The 13838-nt window shown below is 57.7% G+C and overlaps 1 long non-coding RNA gene across 1 annotated transcript; it reads left to right on the forward strand.

The window, feature by feature from the left end:
• Positions 1-77: 77 nt before the first annotated feature.
• LOC129008837 (uncharacterized) lies at positions 78-11091 on the forward strand. The gene is made up of 4 exons (XR_008492590.1): positions 78-237; positions 9252-9378; positions 10593-10720; positions 10832-11091. It is a non-coding gene; the product is annotated as an uncharacterized LOC129008837 (long non-coding RNA).
• Positions 11092-13838: the final 2747 nt, after the last annotated feature.

Here is a 13838-nt window from a genome sequence, read left to right on the forward strand (position 1 = left end):
CATATCTACCACAGAAAGCCCTTTGTGAGAAGACAATGGACCGTTCTATAAAACCTCCATTTCCTAGAGAGGGGCCCACCTGTGACCCCAGGAGGGGATACAGGAGTTGGGGGGACCTTCAGAGATGAGAGGTAGTGTGTCCCGGGACCCCTGGGGCTGGCTTTGGGGCAGAGGCTAAAGCCAAGGCCCTCCCCATTAGGCCTCTGGAGTCAGCACAGTTACTGCATCCCCAAACAGGTATGTCCAAGTCCCAAACCCCAGGACCTGGGAATGTGACCTTTGGAAACAGGCCCTTTGCAGATGTATTAAGATGTAAGTAAAGATGAGGCCATGCTGGAGCAGGGGGAACCCTGATTCCCAGGTTCTGATAGAGAAAGGGGACATTTGGACGTAGAGACAGACGTGCAGGGAAAAACACCCTTTAAGACACAGGGGAGAGGTGAAGGCAGTGGTTGGGTGATGTGGCCACAAGCCAAGGGACACCTGGAGCCCCGAAGCTGGAAGAGGCAGGAAGAATCCCCCTCGAGGGCTTGGCCTTGCCAACGCTTTGACTTAGGACTCAGCACTGGTGGCCTCCAGAACCATGACAGAATCAGTTGCCATTGTTTGAAGATGCCCAGCTCAGGCTGGTTGTCATGGCTGCCCAGGGCCCCCCTGCGAGGCCCAAGTCAACCCCGGCACGACTTCTGGTGACTGCCAGCCCCAGGCAGGACCCACCCTTAGGCCTCAGCCCCCTCCTCCTGCCAGGCCTGTGGAGGCGCCCTGATGCCCTCAGCACCACGTGGGCCTCAGCCATCCCTGTGGGGTGATGCAAATCCTCCCGCACTTCTGCCTCCAGAGCAGGAACCAGCCCGCGGACCGCAGAGAGGCAGGATTTGAATACGGCCTCCTGCGCTGGTGGAGACGCTTGGCGGTTTTCTGTGTTGGGAGCTGGTGTCTGTGGCTAGGCCCCAGGTGGGGGCTGGAGGCTGGGACAAGGCTTGGCATTGCTGTTGTGTCCCAGGGCTGCCGAAACAAAGGGCCACACTCTCCAGGGCTCAAAACAACAAATGGATGATCTCATAGTTCTAGAGGCCAGACTTCCCAAATCCAGGCATCGGCAGGGCTGTGCTCCCTCTGGAAGCTCTTGGGACAGGTCCTTCCCACCCCTTCCAGGTTCCCGAGGCGCCAGGTGTTCCTGGCTGTGGCCGCGTGTCTCCAGCCTCCGCCTTGGTTGGCGCATGGTCTGCCTCGCCTGTCTGTCTCCTCTGCGATCATTGATTGCCCAGGCCCGTCCTACCCCAGTGTGGCTTCATCTTCATGGTGTGCCATCTGCAAGGACCCCACTTCCAAACGAGGTCACATTCTAAGGTTCCCAGTGGACAGTATCCAACCATTAGGGTCACCCCATCTGGGAGGATACCACTTAACGCAGAACAGGCAGTGAGGTGGGATGCGTGCTTGCAGCCCTGGGCAGGAGTCCTCACCCTGGGAAGGGGTCCTCACCCTGGGCGGGGGTCCTCACTCTGGGCGGGGGTCCTCAGGCTGGCTCTTCACTCCCACCAGGCCCTGCCACACCTGGCCACCTGCTGGGGTCGATCCTGGCTACATGTGGACATGTGCCCTGCAGCTGGGGATGCATGGCCAGGCGTGTCCCCAGCACAGGGTGTAGGGGGGTTGGGGTTTGGCCATGACCCTCAGCCTGGGGGACAGGACTGGGCTGGACAACACTGTTATCCTCACCTTCCCCATGACTCTTAGGCCATGGATGGGGGACTCCTTCTTCTCTTCCCTTCGTCCCTGGTGGGGAAGCTAATGGGGGGCCTGAGCCTTGGGAGGGGTCCTACAGGGCTCCCTGGCCGTTGAATTCCTTTCCAGTGAGCCTCAGCTTTGCCTCTTGGAAGTTCTGGGATAGGACACCCAGGAGCACCCTTCAGCCTGGAGCTCAGCAGTGCCTCCCCTACTCTATGCAAGCCCCCCGGGAGGACCAGCAGCCATCAGAGGTGGAAGCAGCCACAACCAAAGCTCTGGCCCTTCCCAGGGCTCGCAGCACCTCCTTCTTCCCGAGGATGGGGCAGAGCTGGGCACCCAGCAGCTGAGGTCAGGGAAGCCGAGCAGCAGCGTGGGGCAGCCTCACCTTCCCGGTGGCCGCAACCACCCCTTGCCCCACGCCCAGGCTCCGTGCACCCCGCCCCCGCTGGCCAGCCCAGGGACTGAGGAGGCATTTGGGCAGGTGCTGGGCACCAGGCAAATGGGCCCAGAGGGAGGCGATGCAAACAGCTGGGATTTGCATGAGCAGGTGCCCGGGTCTTCTGCACTCTTCCCTGTGCGTGCCAGGGTGGGGCAGGGAGCCAGGGACAGCCAGGGGCCTTCGTGACCCCTGGCCAGAAGCCCACCCCAGAACTCCCAAGAGGCAAAACTGAGGCAGCCCCCCGGGCAGTGAAGGCGCTGGGGCTCTCAGGGTAGCAGGGCACCCGTGGCCACAGCCATCCCAGAGACAGCCAGAGCCAAACGTGGCTTCCCTGGCTCCCCAGGACCAGCTCAGGGCAGAGCTGGATGGCCAGGCCCTGGGGTCCCAGCCCCACTCATCCCCACCAGGCCTTGTGACTTTGGGCAGGTCCCTCAGCCTCCCTGGGCCTGCCTCATTTGTGAGATTTGGGGGAACGGCTGGTCACAAGGGGAGGGTGCCAGAAAGGTCCCTGCGTGCAGCAGGCGTGAAGTCAGCTGTGTGTCCCTGTGTCCTCCCTATGAGGATGCCCCATCTCCCTGGGCTTCAGTGGAGGACATGGCTCAGGGAAGCGGTGGCGAGAGGACACAGTAGTGACCTGGTGACCCCAGACCCCTCCCACTGCCCCACTCCCTTCGCCCTCGGCTTCTGAGCCACACGTGCCTTTGCAGGCTGCTGGCCAGACACTGTCCCTGAAGTCTCAGATCCAGAGCCTGTGGGGCTGACCCTCCTGCCCAGACCCTCTTCCAGCACTGGGCAGCCCCTTCCAGAATGCCCCACCTCACCCCAGTGGGGCCGGCCCTCCACAGCCCAGGGAAGCGGGGATCCTCCCTGTTAAAGATAAGGAAACTGAGGCAAGAGGCAGGGGTGTGGCCAAAGCCGCACTGTCCTGGTCCCCACTCCTCTCGTGCCCACCTGCCCTTCCCGCTTGGGAGGAGGGGGTACAATCCTGCCCCTTCTCCCCACCTGGGCTGGCAGCAGTGTGAGGGTCCCTACCTGCCTGCCTTCTCCCCAGCACCCTGACACGCAGCTGCTGGCCAAGGCGCGGGTGGAGCCGTCTGCCTACCTTGCAGGGTGTGCCTGTGGGCCAAGCTCTCAAGCCTCTCCTCCTCCTCTTCCCCGCCCACAACTCCTGGCACCTGGGCAGCCAATGCCGGCCCCAGGGAGCTGGCCGTGAACCAACACAGGGCACCACCTCACCTGCTCTGCACGGCTGAGCCCACAGGCCTGCTGTCACCAAAGCCACCCAGACACCAAGGGCTGGCCTTCCTCAGGTGTGATTGGCACCAAGGCCCTGGGGCCATGTCCGATTTGACTGGGAGAGGAGACCCTGTGTGGACGTGGCTTCTGGGCCACTTACATTGCTGTCATTGCCTCCTTTGGCACCGTCTGGCGGGGTGGCCCGGGACCGAATGCAGCTGAAATCCACCCTGAAATGTGATGGGACAGGGCTTTTCACCTCAGTTTCCACAGTAAGTAGGAACAGGAGCTGCCTCAAGAGCACATGTCTCATGCCGGGGTGCTGGGCCCAGCTGTCCCGTGGAGGACAGGGAGCCAGAGGGACTGTCCCCTCCCTGCTGAGGCCCTGCAAGGCCATGGGGCATCGGCCCCCGTGGTGTCTCATCTGTGCTGGAAAGGCTGCACAGCTGTGGGCCAGCTGTGAGTGACGTCCATTCACCGGTCAGCACCGGGGATGCTCTGTGAGGACTGTCCCTGCATCCGGAGTCAGGACAGGGTGCCAGTGGGACAGAGTGTGCCTCTGGAGTCCTGCAGTCCTGGGATTGGATCCTGCATAGCTGTTGAGCTACTTAGCCACTCTGAGCCTCAGTACCTTGGAGTGTCAAACAGGGACTCTAATAGCCTGGCTTCTGGGAGGTTGCAGGTAACACATGAGGAGAACAGAGCCTGGGGGATACCTCTGTGTGCCCCTTCCCAAAAGAGACTCCAAGGACCCTCTGTTCGGGGCCCCTCAAACCATAAACTCCAGGAATGGCGGGGGACAGTATCTGGGACTTGCTCTCTGGGACCCTAGTGGCCTCTCTAGTCTGTCCTGTCAGCCACCAGAGGGCGCTAAAGGACCACGGGCAGAGTCTGAGGCAGTGGTGGCAACGGGTGAAGGTGATGGTGGTGGTGGTGATGATGGTGGTGGTGACAATGATCGTGGGGACAGTGCTGATGGGGGTGTTTGTGATGATGGTGGCGGTGATTGTGATGGTGGTGGTGATGGTGGTGGTGATTGTGGTTGTGGTGATGGTGGTGTTACTGAAGAGTGTGCTGGTGATGGTGGTGGTGATGGTGATGGTGATGGTGGTGGTGGTGATGGTGGTGGTGATTGTGATGGTGGTGGTGATGGTGATGGTGGTGTTACTGATGAGTGTGGTGGTGATGGTGGTGGTGGTGATGGTGGTGGTGATTGTGGTTGTGGTGATGGTGGTGTTACTGATGAGTGTGCTGGTGATGGTGGTGGTGGTGATGGTGATGGTGGTGTTACTGAAGAGTGTGCTGGTGATGGTGGTGGTGATGGTGATGGTGATGGTGGTGGTGGTGATGGTGGTGGTGATTGTGATGGTGGTGGTGGTGATGGTGGTGGTGATGGTGATGGTGGTGGTGATGGTGATGGTGGTGTTACTGATGAGTGTGGTGGTGATGGTGGTGGTGGTGATGGTGGTGGTGTTACTGATGAGTGTGGTGGTGATGGTGGTGGTGGTGATGGTGGTGGTGGTGGTGGTGATGGTGGTGGTGATTGTGATGGTGGTGGTGGTGATGGTGGTGGTGATTGTGATGGTGGTGGTGATGGTGATGGTGGTGTTACTGATGAGTGTGGTGGTGATGGTGGTGGTGGTGGTGGTGGTGGTGTTACTGATGAGTGTGGTGGTGATGGTGGTGGTGGTGATGGTGATGGTGGTGTTACTGATGAGTGTGGTGGTGATGGTGGTGGTGGTGGTGGTGGTGGTGTTACTGATGAGTGTGGTGGTGATGGTGGTGGTGGTGATGGTGGTGGTGGTGATGGTGATGGTGGTGTTACTGATGAGTGTGGTGGTGATGGTGGTGGTGGTGGTGGTGGTGGTGTTACTGATGAGTGTGGTGGTGATGGTGGTGGTGGTGATGGTGGTGGTGGTGATGGTGATGGTGGTGTTACTGATGAGTGTGGTGGTGATGGTGGTGGTGGTGGTGGTGGTGTTACTGATGAGTGTGGTGGTGATGGTGGTGGTGGTGATGGTGGTGGTGGTGATGGTGATGGTGGTGGTGATGGTGGTGTTACTGATGAGTGTGGTGGTGATGGTGGTGGTGATGGTGGTGGTGTTACTGATGAGTGTGGTGGTGATGGTGGTGGTGGTGATGGTGGTGGTGTTACTGATGAGTGTGGTGGTGATGGTGGTGGTGGTGATGGTGATGGTGGTGTTACTGATGAGTGTGGTGGTGATGGTGGTGGTGGTGGTGGTGGTGGTGATGGTGGTGTTACTGATGAGTGTGGTGGTGATGGTGGTGGTGATGGTGGTGGTGTTACTGATGAGTGTGGTGGTGATGGTGGTGGTGGTGATGGTGGTGGTGTTACTGATGAGTGTGGTGGTGATGGTGGTGGTGGTGATGGTGGTGGTGGTGGTGGTGATGGTGGTGGTGTTACTGATGAGTGTGCTGGTGATGGTGGTGGTGGTGATGGTGGTGGTGGTGATGGTGGTGTTACTGATGAGTGTGGTGGTGATGGTGGTGGTGGTGATGGTGGTGGTGGTGTTACTGATGAGTGTGGTGGTGATGGTGGTGGTGGTGATGGTGGTGGTGGTGTTACTGATGAGTGTGGTGGTGATGGTGGTGGTGGTGGTGGTGGTGTTACTGATGAGTGTGCTGGTGATGGTGGTGGTGGTGGTGATGGTGGTGGTGGTGGTGATGGTGGTGGTGGTGATGGTGGTGGTGGTGATGGTGGTGGTGGTGTTACTGATGAGTGTGGTGGTGATGGTGGTGGTGGTGATGGTGGTGGTGGTGTTACTGAAGAGTGTGCTGGTGATGGTGGTGGTGGGCATGCGGGTAGTGGGGGTGGTGATGGCATTACTGTTGATGAGGGTGGCGATGATAGTGACGGTGATGGTGGTAGTGACTTGGTGTTGTTGGTGGTATTAGTGCTGATAAAGGTGGTGGTGATGATGATGTTGGTGGCTGACGAAGGTGGTGGTGAGGATGGTGGTGGACATTTTGGCAGTGGTGATGGTGGTGGTGATGACGAGGGTGATGATGACAATGAGTATGACGATGGTGGTGGTGATGATCGTGGTTGTGGTGTGTTGATGGTGGTGTTTATTGTGGTGGTGATGATGATAGTGTTAACGATTGTGGTGGTGGTGATGATGTTGTTGGTGATGTTGGTGATGGCGTTGATGCTGGTGATGGTGGTGATGGAGATGATGATGGTGATGATTGTGCTGGTGGTGTTGGTGATGGTGTGGTACGATGGTGGTGCTGATGGTCATGATGGTGGTGGGGGTGATAATGATCCTGGTGGTGGTGATGGTGGTGTTTTTGATCATGTGATAATGTTGGAGATGGTGGTGGTGACTGTGGTGGTGATAACGGTGGTCATGGTGATGGTGATATCAGTGTGGGTGATGTAGTGGTGGGGATGGTTAAGATGTTGGTGATGGTGGTGGTGGTGGCAGTGATAGTTAGGATGATGGTGATGATGATGATGGCATGGGTGCTTGATATGGTTTGGCTCTGTGTCCCCATCCAAATCTCACCTCAAATTGTAATCACCATAATCCCCATGTGTCGAAGGCAGGACCAGGTGGAGGTAATCGGATCATGGGGGTGGTTTCCTCCATGCTGTTCTCATGATAGTGAGTGAGTTCTCATGAGATCTGATGGTTTTATAAGCATCTGGCATTTCCCCTCACTCCATCCTGCTGCCCTGTGAAGAAGGTGCCTCTAAGTCTATGGTGTTGGGGGGCACAGTCCTTCCTCTATCCTGGTCCTGCCCTCCACCTCCATCTCCTGGACACCCAAAAGACTGCAGAAGTTCTTCCCCAGCCATCCCTGGTTCAGTACCAGGTCATGTTCCTCCCTGCCTACAACCTTCCATGGCTCCCTATTACCCTGACAATAAAACCCAAAGAAGCCTTGGAGCCTTGGCTTCTGGTGCTCTGCTAGGAGCACTCTTCCTTGGAACTTCTGCTGGCTCCCTCTTCCCACTCAGATCTCAGCTCTCAAGTCCTTCCTCAGAGACCCCCTCATCCTAGGCCACATCAGCGCAGGGTACCTCCCTCGGTCTCTTCCCCTGGGATCTGGTGTTAGTTTTCAGTATGCCTCACCCTCTGAAAGGTCTTTCATTTACTTTTTTGCTTGTCTGTGTCCCCTGCATGAGACTATGGCCTGGGCATTCTCTGCCACCTCCCTGGGGCCCAGAACACACAGGTACAGACCACATGTTCTGAAGTCAATGAATGAATGAGTGAATCTATGAGTGAGTGTCCAGGCGTGTCTGTGTGAGCACTGCCATCAAGGCAGAGACGGAGGTGTCTAGGGGAGGCTGCATTTTTGCAAGGAGCAACTTCCTGGCCCACACTCATGCCCTGGGTGGAAGGGCAGACACTAGGCCGGGGCTCCACTGTCTGCCCACTCTAGCCACGGGCACTGCTGCCAGGGGAGGAGGTGCCCAGGCGCTCACCTGCGTCCGTGCCTGCTGTCATGAGGGACATCCCAGCTGCCGACAGAGCAGCCTCTGCCTGCCCTCTACAGAGGCTTTCCTTCAGTGGCCTCTGTCTCCTTTGCTACAGTTGGCCCCAGGCAGGCTTTACGTTGGAACTTCCTTTGGAGGAGAGGTCACGCTCTGGAGCAGGACTCCAACAGGGCCCAGCCCCTGCCCACATGGGGCCTCTATCCCTGGGACGGCAGATCCCCTTTGGATCCCCAGCAACCCGCCTGGCTGACTGCAGAGGCTCAGCTCTCTCCTGCCAAGCCCTGCCATGTGAGGCTGGGCCCGCGGGCTCAGAAGCTGACCCCAGCATCCAGGAGAGCGTGAGCCGTCCCTAACCGGGGTCCTCGGGCCTCCGCTGAGAGGAGGAGCTGCAGGCTGGCTCCCCACCTGCACCACAGGCAGCCTCCACCCCGGGCACATCCTTGGGTACCATGTGGCATTTTATTTACAGAAAGATTTGCAACCCACTTCTTCTTTGTCTTAGAGGAGAGAAACCACCACCCAGAGTAGGGCCTGCTGGCCCAGGGTCCCCATGCCAGTGTGGTGGGCCCCCCCAACCCAGCGTCTCCCTCTGAACCACACACAGTCTAGCCCCAGGTGGGAGGGAAGCAGCCCGGAGCCCCTCAGACAGGAAAGCTGATGGTGGGGGCATCAGGTCTGACTCCTCGGGGGCGGCCCAAAGCCATGCCGTGGGGCAGCAGGGCCATGGCAAGCTCTGCCAGTGGTGCCTGTGTCCAAGGCCTCTGGGTAGATCCTGAGTGCCCAGCAGTGGAGACCGGGAGTCCGGGGACCAGTGGAGATGCACGTCCGTCCCCACTCCATTAAGTTCCCTGGCCCGGGCAGCACCTGCAGCTTGCCACCGCTGTCTTGGCAGCATCCTTGCAGCATCACCTTTTGCCTGTCCTTCTACTCTGGGAGGGCAACCTTGACCCCATCACAAGATGTGAACAGAGGTAGAGGCCGTAGGGGCCAGCGAGGCCAAATGACCTGCCCATAGCAACGCTGCCGTGAGGCAAGGCCCACGCCCTCTCCCCTGCTGTCCTGTCCTGGAGCTTCCACAGCTGCAGGAAGATGTCCCTCTACCCCGCTCCCCGCAGAGGGTGCTTGGCAGTCAGATGGCAGATCTGCAAAGGAAGGTGTACCCTTCTCAGTGTGCGCAAGGGCTGCCCGGCCAACTCCACCATCGAGAGCAGACGCCAGCTGTGGAGAGGCCGAGCGCTGCCCGGGCCCAGTGGCTGGGGTAGGGGGCTCCATGCACTGTCCATGAGGGCATGTCCATCTGGCATGTGCACCTGTGTGAGTGTGCTGTGTGTGGAGCAGGCACTGGGCCAGTGGTCAAGCCTGCAGTCGGACTTTCAGTGATTCCAGATCCTGCCTGGAAATGGGGATCATGAGAATTCTCTCCACTGAACGGTGCGTGAGGCCTGAGCCAGTGTGCCTGGAACGTCCTGAGGACCAGTGGGGCCGGGGCCTGGACAGGGCCTGGGTAAGTGCGAGAAGCAAGGACCAGTGTGTGCCTGTGTGCGTCACTGTGGGCACATGGTGTGTGTGTGTGTGTGCGCCTAAGTGTGGACACCGTGGGCATTTCTGTGTGGACGTGTGTGTGTGTGTGTGTAGTTGCACTGCATGTGTGGACACTGTTTGCCTGTGCGTGTGTCTGTGTGACACTGTATATGAGTGTATGTAGACACTGTGTGTGGCTCTGTGTGGACGCAGTGTGTGAGTGTATATGTGTGTGTAGGTGCAATGTGTGTGTCCATGTGGATCTGTGTGGATGCTGTGTGTGAGTGTATGTAGACACTGTGTGTGGCTGTGTGTGGACGCAGTGTGTGAGTGTATATGTGTGTGTAGGTGCAATGTGTGTGTCCATGTGGATCTGTGTGGATGCTGTGTGTGAGTGTATGTAGACACTGTGTGTGGCTGTGTGTGTGGACGCAGTGTGTGCGTGCATGTTTGTGTAGGTGCAGTGTGTGTGTCTGTGTGGATGCTGTGTGTGAGTGTCTGTAGACACTGTGTGTGGCTGTGTGTGTGGAGGCTGTGTAGGTGTACCATGTGTCTGTGTGGACGGTGTGTGTGTGTGTAGGTGCACCATGTGTGTCTGTGTGGACGCTGTGAGTGCATGTGTGTGTGTGGACACTGTGTGTTTGGCTGTGTGTGCGTCTGTGTGGACACTGTATGACTGCATGTGTGTGGCTGCACTGTGTGTGTGGACACTGTGTCTGTGCAAATGCTGTGTGTGTGAATGTGTGTAGGTACACCGTGTGTGTTTGTGTGGATGCTGTGTGTGAGAATGTATGTGTGTGTGTGTAGGTGCACTGTGTGCGGACACTGTGTGTGTGTCTGGCTGTGTGTGTCTGTGTGGACACTGTGTGAGTGCATGTGTGTATAGCTGCACTGTGTCTGTGTGTGGATGCTGTGTCTGAGAATGCTGTGTATGAGTGTGTGTGAGTGTATGTGCAGGTACGCTGTGTCTGTGTGGATGCTGTGTGTGAAAGTGTATGTGTGTGTGTGTAGGTGCACTGTGTGTGTGGACACTGCATGTGTGTCCGTGTGGAAACTGTGTGAGTGCATGTGTGTGTAGCTGCACCGTGTGTGTGGTTGTGTGTGTCTGTGTGGACACTGTTTGAGTGCATGTGTGTGTAGCTGCACCGTGTGTGTGTCTGTGTGGACACTGTGTGTGTGTGTGTCTGTGGTGTGCAGGTGCTGGGAGGCAGGCTCTGCAGGTGCAGCTGGAGCTTCAAAGTGTGAGCATTGGGCCAGGAGGACCACAGCCTGGCTGATCCAGGGGAGAGAAGTCATTTCTGAGGTTCTGGAAATGACAGCCATCGGTAAGGACCACACAGCCACTCATCCATGAACTCAACCATCTGATCACCCATCAGTTCATGCAGTCATTGGATACAGATTTTTGCTATTCATTTATCTACTTGTTTTTGTAGAGATGGGGTCTCACTATGCTGCCCAGACTGGTCTCAAACACTTGGACTTGAGCAATCCTCCCAGCTCGGCCTCCCAAAGCACTGGATTACAGGCATGAACCACCACAGCCAGCCTGGGGAGAGATTTATCGAGCAACTTCTATGTGCCAGGCACTGTGTCAGGGGGAGACACAGACAACAAACAAGGGGATAAGTGAGAAAGAAGGAAAATCAATCAATGATTAAAACGGCTATGGAGAAAAATAAAGCAGGGGAGGCCCAGCGGCTGCGAGATTTTATTTTTAAATGGGCTGGTCGAGGAAGAATTCATGGAGAAGCTGCCATCTGTGCAAATAACTGGACGAAGGGCAGCCCATCTGCTGGTCTATCCACCCACTCACTCACCCACCCACTCATGCACACATCCACCAGCACACATGCACCTCCTCACCCATCACCACCCACTCAGCCATCCAGCCTTCCACCGGCCTGCCCACCTGTCATTCACCCATGCACCCATGGCAATCCATCCCTCCATCCATCCATCTGTCCATCCATCCATCCATCCATCCATCCATCCGTCTGTCTGTCGATTCATCCTTCTATCCGTCCATCTGTCTGTCCATCCATCCATCCATCCATCCACCCACCAATCTATCCATGCATCCATCTGTCTGTTCATCCATCTGTCCATGTGCATCTGTCCATCTGTCCATCTATCCATCCATCCATCCACCAATCTGTGTATCCATGTATCAATCTGCCCATCTGTCCACCCACCCACCCATCCATCCATCTGTCCATCTCTCTATCCGTCTGTCCATCACTTCACCCACCTGTTTACTCCTCTCTCCAGTCACCCACTCACCACTTACTAACTTCTCCACAGTGCCCAGTCTCTCCAGGATGGTGAGTCAGTCTCTGGTCTCAGGATGCCCACACGCTGGGGAACAGGCAGCAGGTAGCCGTGGGGGATTGGCCAGAGCACCCCAAGAGCGTAGGCAGTTCTCGTGGTTTCTCCCCAGCCAGCGTATCTCACAGAAGAGGTCACCATCCTTGAGGCCAGGAGCCTCACCTTCCGCTGCCCTGACCTCCCCCACGCCGTAACCCAGCAAGGCTGGGAATTCAGTAGGTGTCCAATAAATCCTGGCAGGCTGGCTGAGTCATCCCACCTCCTCCTCCCCTACTCATCACCCATTCAGCTCCTGGCCCCATTGCCCAAACCCTGCCAGCCTTTGGGTGACCTGCTCAGCTGCCACCTCAAGTCCACTCTCAGCTCGGGGCCAGCTCTGGGCTCCGGCCTGTGATGGCCCATGGTGGGCTTCAGAGGGCGAGCCCCCCACACCATTGTACCAGTCTGGCAGCATCTGCAAGACGGATGAGTGCCCTGGTCAGGAGTGGCCCACCATGGCCTGGAAGGATGTAGGGACAGGCTGCCCACTCCCCGTTTGCCCTCCTTCTCGGAGTGGCTAGGACAGCCACCACCACTCTCCAGGGAGGGGAGGGGCTGGCCTGTCACACATCCTGGACAGGCCTGCCTGGGCCCAGGGAAGGGCTATGTGTGGAGGTGGCAGCCTGCTGCCCTGGGCAGGGGCCCCGCCAGGGCTGGGGAGGCCTCAGACCTTTGGATTGTGGGGCTGGTCCCCAGCACTCCCACTGGGGGGTGGGAAGCTTGGCGGCCAGTGACGGGAGGGTCAGCGGAGGGGCCCGTGCTGCTGGCTGAAGCCAACCTCCCACACAATGCGATGCTGACAGCTCCAAGAATCAACGCTGCGCCAGGAGCAGTCTCCGGAAGTGATTTCCACCAGATGGGCTGGGCCCAGGTGGGAATCTGGGAGCTTCCCCAGAACCAATGAGATCAGCTCAGAGAGTCTGCAGTGACATCAGATGACCTAACCTCAGATCAAAGCGAACACAGACGGAAGCACCCCGCTCGCCCACCTGGGCACTGGGCCGAGACCCTGGGTCCTGGGCTGGGAGGAGTGAGTGTGGGTGTGTGACTTGCAGGGAGGGCCCGGCCACCAGTCATGGGCCCACAGGGTGTAGCTCCCCACCTCTCTACTCTGCCCCACTGCTTTTTCTGTCCTCGGTGCACCTTTTCCAGCCTGCCAGATCCTGCTGCTTTAAGGCTGCCTTTCTTAGGAGAAGGGATGGGGGATCCCCTGGTCCTTCATGGTGACAAAAAGGCTCATTCACACATGCACACCTACACATACTTGCACACGTGTGGGCAGACACACATACAGCCTCGGTCTTCCCTGGTCAGTTCCCAGCTGGGCATCTTGGAAGAGGAGGAGGTGGGGTACACCCAAGCTGTGAATTGGGGGACAGGCCATGGCACACCCATCTCCTACATCTGATTTCACAGGTGAGAAAATTGCCTTGGTGGGGAGCCCTGGCTTCAGTGTGCATGTGGACCTGCTCCTGGGTGGGGGGTGCCTTTCTCTATGAAGGCGTGTCTGTCCTGCACCACTGTGGGATTCACGAAGGCAAGCCCTCTTGTGCAGTGTGTGGAGCACAGTCAATGCCAGTGCTCACTGTGGAGTGACCATCCAACATAGCCTGCAATCAGGAAGGACCAGGTCAAGGCAGAACTGAAGGACCCTGGGCTAGTTCTGGCTCTGTCCTGCTGTGGTGCCCAAACTTGGGGACCCTCAGGGTCTCCTGCACAGGAGAGAGGGGAGTACACTAAAATGCAGATTCCTGGGGCCGACCCAGCCCCACTGCACCGGGTCTGCGTTGGAAGCTGTTTACAGAGCCCCCAGGCAACTGCCCTGGGGTCCCCTCCCAGACCTGCTGGTAGGGGCGGGTCTGAGCTGACCGGTCTTTATGAGCATGCGGGGGCAGGTAATTAGGGAATAGGTGAGGCAAAGATGAACCAGGAACCGCCTGTGGGGCTAGGATCAAGAACGGGGCTTGCCGATAAACGTAAATATAAAAATCCTCAACAAATACTAGCAAACCGAATCCAGAAACACATCAAAAAATTAATTCACCACAATCAAGTAGGCTTCATTCCTGGGATGCA

This window comes from Pongo pygmaeus, chromosome 9, assembly GCF_028885625.2.
Source record: "Pongo pygmaeus isolate AG05252 chromosome 9, NHGRI_mPonPyg2-v2.0_pri, whole genome shotgun sequence".
Taxonomy (NCBI): Eukaryota; Metazoa; Chordata; class Mammalia; order Primates; family Hominidae; genus Pongo; species Pongo pygmaeus.